We start from the raw sequence: 12,244 nt of genomic DNA, 5'->3' as shown, positions 1-12,244 counted from the left end.
TATCTCCCACTGGCAGGAAGTCCTCCCAGATGTGCTCCATTCGATACGGTCGCTATTGTGTACTGCCACTAATGCCACGCCTCATGAACGAATGTTTGTCTTTCCCCGGAAATCCACCTCAGGCGTATCCATGCCGTCATGGCTCTCCACCCCAGGTCCGGTATTTGTACGAAGGCATGTGAGGGGCCACAAGACGGACCCTCTCGTGGAGTCAGTGCACCTACTCCACGCCAACCCCCAATACGCGTATGTCCGGCACACCGACGGAAGGGAGGACACCGTGTCCATAAAAGACGTCGCCCCAGTCGGTAACGACAACAACCACGACAACAACAGCAACAACGATCACAGCACCTCTTACCCACCCATTATCCTTTCATCACCCCCGGAAGAACATCGACCAACGGTGCCCCCACCGAACTACCCCTTCAACAACCCTGGCGGCGCCCCCGGCAGAGACCCAGGAGGCCACCGGGGACACCCAGCCGACACCCGCGGCACCACAACAGCTACGTCGGTCACAGAGGACTATCAAACCCCCGAACAGACTAAATCTGTAGAAGGGGCGAATGTGATGAAATATGCCATTCATCAGGCACTCTGTATTCTCTGTGTTTGATTGTGCCTGTGACTGTGACAAGCAGGGGAGTTTAGTTTCAGTTTCATTTCCTTACCTGTATTGTATTGTGTGTAGGGCTCCGCCCATACCTGGCCCCTACTTAAGCAGGCCCCAGCGTGTCTCACAGGCAGTATAGCAGATCTCTGGATGAGAGACACTTCTCCACTGTGTATTACTTTCTGAGTTAATAAAAGCCTTGCTTTGCTCTGTTAACGTTGAGTCCTCGGATTCATTGAGGCACATCAATCATTGAGGCACATCACATACCATTTGCCGCCTTAACTGCCTGCTGCACCTGCATGCTTACCTTCAGCGACTGATGCACAAGGACACCCAGGTCTCGTTGCACTTCCCCTTCTCCCAATCTATTGCTGTTCAGATAATAATCTGCCTTCCTGTTTTTGCCACCAAAGTGGATAACCTCGCATTTATCCACATTATTGCAGCATCTGCCATGCTTCTGCCCAGTCACCCAACCTGTCCAAATCATACTGGAATCTCAGATCTCAGTTAGTGATCTCTCGGTGTAATTACTACGCTCTCTTCCAAGAAACTCCCTGAAATAGTTACTGTGAGCAAAGCAGCTCACGCTCACACACTCTTACAGCCCAAGTTCCACTGGGGAGTCCATTCACCCTCAGTCGCTTTGGTCTGGAGATAAGGGCCACAGGATGGAAAGTGAGTGTTTCGGAGGAAGCTGCTGCCCTTCTGTCTGTATCTCTCCCTCTCTCTCGCTCTCTATCTCTCTGTCTCCCTCTGTCTCCCTCTGTCTCTCTCTCTCTCCTCTCTCTCTCTCTCCCTCTCTCTCTCGCTCTCTATCGCGCTCTCTCTCTCTGTCTCTCCCTCTCTCTGTCTCTCCCTCTCTCTGTCTCTCCCTCTCTCTCTGTCTCTCTCTCTGTCTCTCTGTCTCTCTCTCTGTCTCTCTCTCTGTCTCTCTGTATCTCTCTCCCTCTCTCTCTCTCGCTCTCTCTCTCTGTCTCCCTCTCTGTATCTCTGCCTCCTTCCTTCCCTCTCTCCCTCCCTCTTTCTCTCTCTCTGTCTCCTCTCTCTCTCTCTCTGTCTCTCTCTCTGTCTCTCTCTCTGTCTCTCTCGATCTCTGTATCTCTCCCTCTCTCTGTCTCTCTCTCTCTGTCTCTCCCTCTCTCTCTGTCTCTCTCTCTCTGTCTCTCTCTCTCTCTGTCTCTCTCTCTCTCTCTCTCTCTCCCTCTCTGTCTCTCTCTCTCTCTCTTCTCTCTCTCTTTCTCTCTCTCTGTCTTTCTCTCTGTCTCTCTCCCCCTCTCCCTCTCTCCCTCTCTCTCTCGCTCTCTGTCTCTCTCTCTCTCTCTGCTCTGTCTCTCTCTCTGTCTCGCTTTGTGTCTCTCTCTCTCTTCTCCTCTTCTCTCCTCTCTCTCTCTCCTCTCTCTCTCTCTCTTTCTCTCATCTTTCTCTCTCTCTCTTTCTCTTCTCTCTCTTTCTCTCTCTCTGTCTCTTCCCTCTCCCTGTCCTCTCTCTCCTCTCCCATCTCCTCTCCCTCCCTCTCTCCCTCTCTCTCTCCCTCTCTCTCTCTCTCTCTCTCTTCTCTCTCTCTCTCTCTCTCTCTCTCTCTCCCTCTCTCTCTGTCTCTGTCTTCTTGCTCGCTCTGTCTTCTCGCTCGCTCTGTCTCTCGCTCTGGCTCTGTCTCTCTTGCTCTCTCTGTCGCTCGCTAGCGCTTTTTCGCTTCTCTCTCGCTCGCGCTCTCGCGCTCTCTCTCTCCCTCTCTCTCTCCCTCTCTGTCTCCCTCTCTGTCTCTCTCTCCTCTCTCCCTCTCTCTGTCTCCCTCTCTCTCTCCCTCTCTCTCTCCCTCTCCCTCTCCCTCTCCCCTCTCTCTCCCCCTCTCTCTCTCCTCTCTCTCTCTCTCCTCTCTCTCTCTCTCTCTCTCTCTCTCTCTTCTCTCTCTCTCTCTCTCTCTCTCTCTCTCTCTCTCCCTGTCTCTCTCTCCTGTCTCTCTCTCCCTGTCTCTCTCTCCCTGTCTCTCCGTCTCTCTCGATCTCTATCTCTCCCTCTCTCTCTCTCTCACACCCCTTTCTTCCACCCCATGGTTTGGGCGCTCTGACTGGAACCTCCTTCCCAATTGCTGGAGGGGGGCAGTGAGCGGGCGAGGGGGGGCGGTGAGCGGGCGAGGGGGGGGCGGTGAGCGGGCGAGGGGGGGGCGGTGAGCGGGCGAGGGGGGGGGCGGTGAGCGGGCGAGGGGGGGCGGTGAGCGGGCGTGGGGGGGGGCGGTGAGCGGGCGAGGGGGGGGCAGCCATTCCATTTGCAGCTCTAGGGCGGAATGAAAGCAAATGTGAACAAAAGGCGGCCAGTCGGCCGAACCCTCTGACCACCCCCCCCCAACCCTGCCCGTGTTTACTGGCCGACGTGGGCCATTCACTGGCCATCGACGGAAGAAGAGGCGAGAGGAAGCCTGCTCCCCCCAACCTCGTGACTGCTGGAACAGTCGCTTTGGTCTGGAGATAAGGGCCACAGGATGGAAAGTGAGTGTTTCGGAGGAAGCTGCTGCCCTTCTGTCTGTTTATTTACAGATAAAAACGGCGTCCTGGTCAAACAGCGAAGGGGAGATAAAACACGGCGCTCCCCCGTCCCACCCCCCCACCCCCGCATGCCTCGTGTCTCTTGCTGTCTCCCACCAGACACTGCTGCCCAGTAACCGTGCCAAACTTTATTGGACGCTATCGCGGTTTCGCTGTCACTGTCCAGACACTGTTGCCTTCCTGGAAAGTCAACACCCACTGGAATGAACCACAAGCGAACTTGTTCAGTGTGTCAATAACAGGCGTCAAATCAGGCACCAACTGCACTGTTGTGGGATGCGCTACTAGTCTCCAATTCTTCTCCCCCCCCCCCCCCCTTCCCTTCCAGCAAACTTACATTTAACCTAAAACGTCCCCCAAGGAGTTTCGCAGGAGCATAAATCAGACAAAATCTGACCCCGAGCCACAGCAGGAGATACTGGAACAGGCGACCAAAGGCTTGGTCAAAGAGGTCGGTTTTAAGGAGCGTCTTAAAGGTAGGGACGGAATTCCAGAGCTTGAGGCCCAGACAGCTGAAGGCACAGCCACCAATGATGGGGCGAAGGAAGTCGGGGGATGAGCAAGAGGCTGGAATTGGAGGAGCGCTGATATCTCGGAGGGTTGTGGGGCTGGAGGAGGGTTACAGAGATAGGGAGGGGTGGGGTGGGGGGGGGGAGGTTTACTCCCCTCCTCTCCTGAAGTAGACAATTCTCATTGGGGTACAGTGACCACTCCCTAGTACCTCACCCAAGTGGCCATTCTTCATGTTTGAACCTAGACGGTGAGTGAGCCCAGGTTATTGGACCATGAGGGGCATCACAGTCGAGCCCAATTGGTGCCGTTGTCACCTCCGGACTCGACTATTCCGATCCTCCTGTCCAGCCTCCACTGTCTTCTCAACTTCAGCTCATCCAAAGCGCGGCTGCCCCGTGTCCTAACTCGCATCAAATCCTGTTCACCCATCACCCGCTGTGCTCGCTGACCTACATTGGCTCCCAGTCCGGCAACGCCTCAAATTTAAAATTCACCCTGACCACTTGCACCTCCCTGATTTCCTTTGACTCATTGTGCCTCCCCACACCCCCGTGCCTTCATCATCCTAGGCCCCACTCTCTGAAATTCCATACCTCTCCCTCTCTCTCTAAGACCCTCCCTAAAACTCACCTCTTTGGCCAAGCTTTTGGTCCCCTGTCCTAATATCTCTGGCCTTTTCTTTTTCTGATTACACTTCTGTTGCGTTACCCAGTGAATTCTGTTGGAAAATACAAGTGTGTTAAACTTTGGATGTGGACAAGAGCAAACTTGGCTGTGATGCTCCCCAAGGTCAAATAGTCTGCCACGACCTCTAATATACGAAGCACGGCCACTTCAGCAACGTACTGGCCAACAGCTATGGGACCACGGCCCAAGAAAGAAATGGGCCTTCCAGAAGAGGGAAAGACACTACATGGGCCTTTAACTAACACGAAAAAATATTTCTATACATATAAGTTTTGCGTCTAGTGCATATCCATCACCCACAATGTCACAACTTGTTACATGAAAAAACTTTAAAAAATAGAGAGAAAGAAAGCTAGCCATTGACCAGGAGCTTGGATTTACAAAATGTTGCAATTGCCCTCTGAGTGACCTCAAGAATTTATGCGGCTCTACTTGCCTGAATTTGCCCATTTAGGGCAGTGGCCTTGAAAGGAGTGGGCAGGTTAGCAGCTGAATATCACAACCCTGCTCCTGATCCTGGAGTCCAGGCGAGCAATTCCACGGGGCGATCTGCTCCAAACGATGCGTTTATGCCTTTGTGGGACAGCCGTCACACTGGAGGCGTCACGCTGTCACGCGTGCAGATTTCTGTGCCGCACCTTCAAAAAAACCAAAAAATACACGAAGGGAAAGTCGTTCTGACCCCTAATTGACCTGAAGATTGACGTTAGAGCAACCTGTCCCAGGAAGGCACGGCAATTCCACCTCTTAAAGGCGCACACTAATTTACTCTCAGCTAAGTGTTAGCAGCAGAATAATACAGGGTGTGTTACGTGATGTAACAAAAGCAAAATACTGCATGTCATGAATCTTACCATTCATGAAGAAATGACTCATGAAGTAACACTGGGCAGCCAGCTGGTGGCGCCGTCCAAGGAAAGTATAAATACTCGGGCGTGGGCCCAGCTTGCTCAGGATGTTTCTGTAACCAGGAACTAGTGATGTAACTAGAATCTCATGGTTGTGAAACAGTTGATTAAAGCCTTGTTTTATACTCAAACCAAGTACTTAGTGAGTTTTCTTACGTCACTGCGGATGCTGGAAATCTGAAATAAAAACAGACAATGCTGGAAACGCTCAGCCGGTCAGTCAGCGTCTGTGGAGCGAGAGAAACAGAGTTAACGTTTCGGGTCGATGACCCTTCCTCCTGTCCGGCTGCATCACTACCTGGTATGGCAACTGTACCGCCACAGACCGCAAGGCTCTACAGATGGTGGTGAAAGCTGCACAACATACTATAGGAATTAAACTACCTGCTGTGCAGGATATCTACCCCGAGAGGTGCCGGGGGAAGGCCCTGAGAATCATCAAAGACGCGAGCCACCCCAGCCACAACCTCTTCGCCCTGCTCCCGTCCGGTAAGAGATACCGAAGCATACGGTCTCGTACCAACAGGTTTCGAAACAGCTTCTACCCCCAGGCCATAAGACTCATGAACGAATAATTTATTATTATTTATTACTGTTGTTTTATTTATTATCACTGTATTTCTATTAGTATTTTTATCATTGCTATGCCATATTTATTCCAGTGTTGGGAGGACTCGTAAAAATCAACATTTCGTTGTGCAGTACACACGTCTGCTGCATATATGACAAATAAAATTGAATTGAATTGAATTGAACTGGAAAAAGCTGGCGATGGAACAGGTTTTTAAGCAAGTGCAGGGGCAGGGAGAGGGGGGAGGGGAGGAAAGAACAAAAGGGAAGGTCTGTGATAGGGTGGAAGGCAGGAGCGATTAAGAGACAAAAGAGATGATGGTGCGAGGCAAAAGGAGATGGTAACGGGACAAGTTAAGAAACAAAAAGATGAGTCTAGATGAAGCATAAAAGATGATGTAACACTCCTTATGAAACTACGGAGTAAAAATTCATCCGGGCCTGTTTTCAGGGCCAAGACTCGGCATTAGTCAGGCCTGAGGGCCGTCCCGAAATTGGACCTCGGGCCTCGCACCTCATGAACATTTTATGCTCCAGTCTCCCGACCCCACCCGGAAGCTTTTGATTTTAATTTTTGCGTTAAAAAAAATGCATTTTCCATTGGCAGCTCCCGGAGAACTGCGAATGGCGCCGGCTCCCCGGCTCATCGCCGCATGTTTAAGGGGCCCACATTACGACAGCGACTCCACTTCGGGGCAAAAAAAAGTGCTTCGTTGGTTGTGAAGCGCTTTTGAGCGGTGGTGAAAAGGCGCCATAGAAATACAAGTCTGCCTTCTTCCTTCCTCATTTGCATATTTAAGGGGCCCAGCGCTTGTTTTAGGCCGCCGTGAGTGGGCGCCAGGAAAATGACCCAGTCCAATTTCTGGTCAAATGATTTTTCGGGCCTCCTTAGGACGCAGGACGTTGGTCCTGAAACTGGGCACCAACGCCCCTGTTTTTGCGCCACTAACACGGGCGGGCGGGGCAGGGTGGGGGGAGGTAAAATTTCTAGCCCACCGCAGAGCTGAAAACCTCACAGCCCGTCACGCGCAATATTGTCAATTTGTCAGCCTCCTTGCTGCGTTCCGCTTTTGCCGATTTGAAGCTGTCCCTCCCGCACTTTTCACTGGTAAAAATCCCGCTGCCGTTCAGTGCGTGATGGGCGGGGGCTGGGGTGGGTGAGCAGGTGTTTCTGACGAGCTCAGGAGTCCGTCACCATTGACCGGAAACTTAACTGGACCAGCCTCATAAATACTGTGGCTACAAGAGCAGGCCAGAGGCTGGGTATTCTGTGGTGAGTGTCTCACCTCCCGACTCCCCAAAGCCTTTCCACCATCTACAAGGCACAAGTCAGGAGTGTGATGGAATACTCTCCACTTGCCTGGATGAGTGCAGCTCCAACAACACTCAAGAAGCTCGACACCATCCAGGACAAAGCAGCTCGCTTGATTGGCACCCCATCCACCACCTTAAACATTCACTTCCTCCGCCACCGGCGCACTGTGGCTGCAGTGTGTACCATCTACAAGATGCACTGCAGCAACGCGCCAAGGCTTCTTCAGCAGCACCTCCCAAACCCGCGACCTCTTCCACCTAGAAGGACAAGGGCAGCAGGCGCATGGGGAACACCACCACCTCCAAGTTCCCCTCCAAGTCACACACCATCCTGACTTGGAAATATATCGGCCGTTCCTTCATCGTCGCTGGGTCAAAATCCTGGAACTCCCTCCCTAACAGCACTGTGGGAGCACCTTCACCACACGGACTGCAGCGGTTCAAGAAGGCGGCTCACCACCACCTTCTCAAGGGCAATTAGGGATGGGCAATAAATGCCGGCCTTGCCAGCGACGCCCACATCCCATGAACGAATAAGAAAATACCCCTAACCCCCAGTGATGTGAATGCTGGGCTGGCCAGCCCTGGGACGTTCTGTGTGAACTTGTTTTGAACTTGCCCATGCATGTACTGCGGGAAAGGGGAAGGAGCGGGGGGGGGCGGTGGGGCGGGGGGAGGGGATGCACTCTGCATTGAAAGTGCTCCCTCTGCACTTAACTTCCTGTGCGAGGGACAAATGGAAAAGCCTGCTCCTGTGTGTGTGCTGGGGCGTAATAGCGGCGAGGACGGGCCGAGGGCTCGTGAATTCAGCCTCAGGTGAGTCCGACTGATTTTCCCCCCTCAATTGGAAGGTGGAGGGGTGGCGTGGAAGAGGAACTAATGCTTCCATTAATCAGAAGGGAGATAGACTTCAGTGACCTGGATCCCGCCTGCTCAGATCCTGAACGGAAGGAGATTGCGGATGTGTGTCTGTTCTTGCTGAGTTCCAGTCTCTAATCGCGCCTGTTTTTCGGTTTAGGGGAGGGTGGTGGTGGTGTTGGGGGGGTCCGTGTTATTTCCATCGCGTACGTTCTCGCTTATTTATCTTTTTCCTTTCTTAACCGCGACTCCTTGACACAGAACAAAAACAAAACAGATGAGTCACCCGCCGCGCATGTTTTCGATTTTTTATTTATTTTATTATTTTTATTTTTTGGCTTCCGATGCGGCTAGGGAGCATAACACGATCGGAATGTGCCGGAGAAAAGACGGAAGTGGTAATTAACCAGGACAGGAAGGGTAGCATTGTGTGTCCCTTGCTCGCGATTTGACTGAAACCTCTCGCACAAACAATAGGGTAGAAAGAAAAGAATTCGGAGCAGGTCCCATCACAAGGTCCAAACAGCGCTGCGATATTGTTGTGAATTTTTTTCCCTGCGTCGGAATATTTTACTTCATTTGTTTTTTTCTCTCTCCTCTCCTGGAGATGTTGGGGATGCAGTTTCCATTAATCTCCTCACCCAATCGGTCGATCTTAATGTGCGAACCAACTTGCATTTGCATAGCGACTTTCACAACATCCCAAAGTGCTTTACAGCCAATTAAGTACTTTTTGAAGTGTAGTCACTGTTGTAATGTGGGAAACGCGGCAGTCAATTTGCGCACAGCAAGCTCCCACAAACAGCAATGTGGTAAATGACCAGATCATCTGTTTTTTTTTAGTGATGTTGGTTGAGGGGTCAATATTGGGCCCAGGACACCGGGGGGAGAACTCCCCCCAGCTCTTCTTCGAAATAGTGGCCGTAGGGTCTTTTACGTCCACCCGAGAGGGCAGGCGGGGCCTCGGTTTAACGTCTCATCCGAAAGACGGCACCTCCGACAGTGCAGTGTTCCCTCAGTACTGCCCTGGAGTGTCAGCCTAGATATTTGTGCTCAAGTCACTGGAGTGGGACTTGAACCCACAACCGTTCAGAGGCGAGAGTGCGACCCACTGAGCCACAGCTGACACAGCAAGCTCCCGCAAACAGCAACGTGATAATGACCAGATAAACTGTCTTTTTAGTGATGTTGATTGAGGGAAAAATATTGGCCCCAGGACACCGGGGAGAACTCCCCTGCTCCACTTCGAAATAGTGGCCGTGGGATCTTTTACGTCCACCTGAGGGAGCAGACGGGGCCTCGGTTTAACGTCTCATCCGATAAGACGGCACCTCCGACAGTGCGGCACTCCCACAGTACTGGCACTGGGAGTGCGGGCTGGATGTTTGACTGTGAAAGGCATCGCAGTCCGAGCCAGACCCTGTCCTCTCTTGACATCTGCACGTGCTCCACTTTCCAGCCTGGGAGAGGGTGGGGTGGGGGGGTGTTGTCACGGGGTCACTGGAGAGAGATCAGAGTGGCTAATTCTTTCCTCCTTAACCCGGGTTTTGAGGCCGATTGTTTTTGCCCTGGGTGACATCAGGCAGCTCGGCGTCAAACCAGACGATCAAACGCAGAACGTGTCTGTGTGACAAAAGTATCGCGCTCGCTAGAACGTGCGCCCTCTGAGCCTGCCAAAGTGAGCTCGCCTACAAACAACAGCAACAACAACGTGCATTTATATAGCGCCTTTAACGTAATGGCAGGAATGACGTACGAGGAGAGATTGGGTCGATTGGGCTTATATTCGCTGGAGTTTAGAAGAATGAGAGGGGATCTCATTGAAACTTATAAAATTCTAACAGGACTAGACAGACTAGATGCAGGAAGGATGTTCCCGATGGCGGGGGAGTCCAGAACCAGGAGTCACAGTCTAAGGATAAGGGGTAAGCCATTTAGGACTGAGATGAGGAGGAATTTCTTCACCCAGAGAGTGGTGAACCTGTGGAATTCTCTACCACAGAAGGCCGTTGAGGCCAATTCATTAAATATATTCAAGAAGGAGTTGGATATATTTCTTAAGGCTAACGGGATCAAGGGATATGGGGAGAAGGCAGGGACAGGGTACTGAATTTGAATGATCAGCCATGATCTCATTAAATGGCAGAACAGGCTCGAGGGGCCGAATGGCCTACTCCTGCTCCTATCTTCTATGTTTCTATGTAAAACGCCCCAAGGTGCTTCACAGGAGCGATTATCAGACAAAGTTTGACACTGAGGCACAAAAGGAGATATTAGGACAGGTGACCAAAAGCTTGGTCAAAGAGGTCGGTTTTAAGGAACGTCTTAAAGGAGGAGAGAGAGGCGGAGAGGTTTAGGGAGGGAATTCCAGAGCTTAGGGCCCAGGCAGCTGAAGGCACGGCCGCCAATGGTGGAGCGATTAAAATCGGGGATACGTAAGAGACCAGAATTGGAGGAGGGCAGAGATCTCGGAGGGTTGTAGGGCTGGAGGAGATTACTGAGGTAGGGAGGAGGGTGAGATTTGAAAACAAGGATGAGAATTTTGAAATCGAGGCGTTGCCGGACCGGGAGCCAGTGTAGGTCAGCGAGCACAGCGGGTGATGGGTGAACAGGACTTGTTGTGAGTTACGGGCAGCAGACTACAATCTCCAGGCTTTGAAACCTTAGCTTGGCGTCACCTAATCTCTGCTTTCGCTCCTACTCTTTTCAACCTTGGCTGGTATCCTGCGCTGTGCAGCCCGTAGCCTTGGTTTCTCTCACTATATAAAAGGATCCTCGTAACCTTGGCCAGTTGTTGGAAACGTGCCCCATGAAGGAAACGCGCGCAGGAGCTTATCATGGTGTCCACCCTTGACGTAAAACCATCGAAAGCCCACTGCCCGGTACACACTGCGCAACCCCCACCTCCTCTGAGATATCCAAACCCCTGTGTCCAAGCAGCCAATGCAGCAGAGGCTATAGAGGGGGGAGTCCAGAACAAGGGGGCACGATCTTCAAATTAGAGCCAGCCTGTTCAGGGGGAAATCAGGAAGCAATTCCTCATGTAAAGGGTATTAAGGGATACGGAAGCAAGGCATTAATGGAGTGAAGATACAGATCAGCCGTGATCAAATTGAATGACAGAACAAGCTCGAGGGGCTGATTTAAAAAAAAATTCGTTCCTGGGATGTGGGCGTCGCTGGCAAGGCCGGCATTTATTGCCCACCCCTTGTTGCCCTCGAGAAGGTGGTGGTGAGCCGCCTTCTTGAACCGCTGCAGTCCGTGTGGTGAAGGTGCTCCCACAGTGCCGTTAGGGAGGGAGTTCCAGGATTTTGACCCAGCGACGATGAAGGAACGACCGATATATTTCCAAGTCAGGATGGTGTGTGACTTGGAGGGGAACTTGGAGGTGGTGGTGTTCCCATGCGCCTGCTGCCCTTGTCCTTCTAGGTGGAAGAGGTCGCGGGTTTGGGAGGTGCTGCCGAAGAAGCCTTGGCGAGTTGCTGCAGTGCATCTTGTAGATGGTACACACTGCAGCCACGGTGCGCCGGTGGTGGAGGGAGTGAATGTTTAAGGTGGTGGATGGGCTGCTGATCAATGGATGGTGTCGAGCTTCTTGAGTGTTGTTAGAGCTGCACTCATCCAGGCAAGCGGAGAGCATTCCATCACACTCCTAGCCTACTCCTGTTCCTATGTAAGGGTATCAAGGGACATGGAGCAAATTGGGTTGAGGTACAGAACAGCCATGATCTAATTGAATTTAAGGTGATTGGCAAAAGAACCAAAGGCGACATGAGGAAAAACTTTTTTACGCAGCAAGTGGTGAGGATCTGGAATGCACTGCCTGAAAGGGTGGTGGAGGCAGACTCAATCGTGGCTTTCAAAAGGGAATTGGATAAGTACCTGAAGGATAAAAAAATTGCAGGGCTATGGGGAAAGGGCGGGGGAGTGGGACTAGCTGAAGTGCTCTTGCAGCGAGCCGGCACGGGCTCGATGGGCCGAATGGCCTTCTGTGCTCTGACCATTCTATGATTCAATGGTGGAGCAGGCTCGAGGGGCTGAATGGCCCATGGGAAATTGACTCCAAAGGCTATTTTCTGCCCCCCTTTGGGCAAGGTGGTCAGAAAGGAGGGAATTTAAATAATTAACTTCACACTTGCAGTTTCAACCTGGTCCAGCGGACCCACCATTCTGGTTTATCCAGTGTTCAGTGCCAGTCGCAACTCCTCAGATAATGAAGCAGTCCATGC

The sequence above is a fragment of the Somniosus microcephalus genome, chromosome 34, assembly GCF_052327205.1.
Source record: "Somniosus microcephalus isolate GS21.2 chromosome 34, FLI_Smic_1.0, whole genome shotgun sequence".
NCBI lineage: Eukaryota > Metazoa > Chordata > Chondrichthyes > Squaliformes > Somniosidae > Somniosus > Somniosus microcephalus.
Note: the sequence above shows the minus strand (reverse complement) of the source record.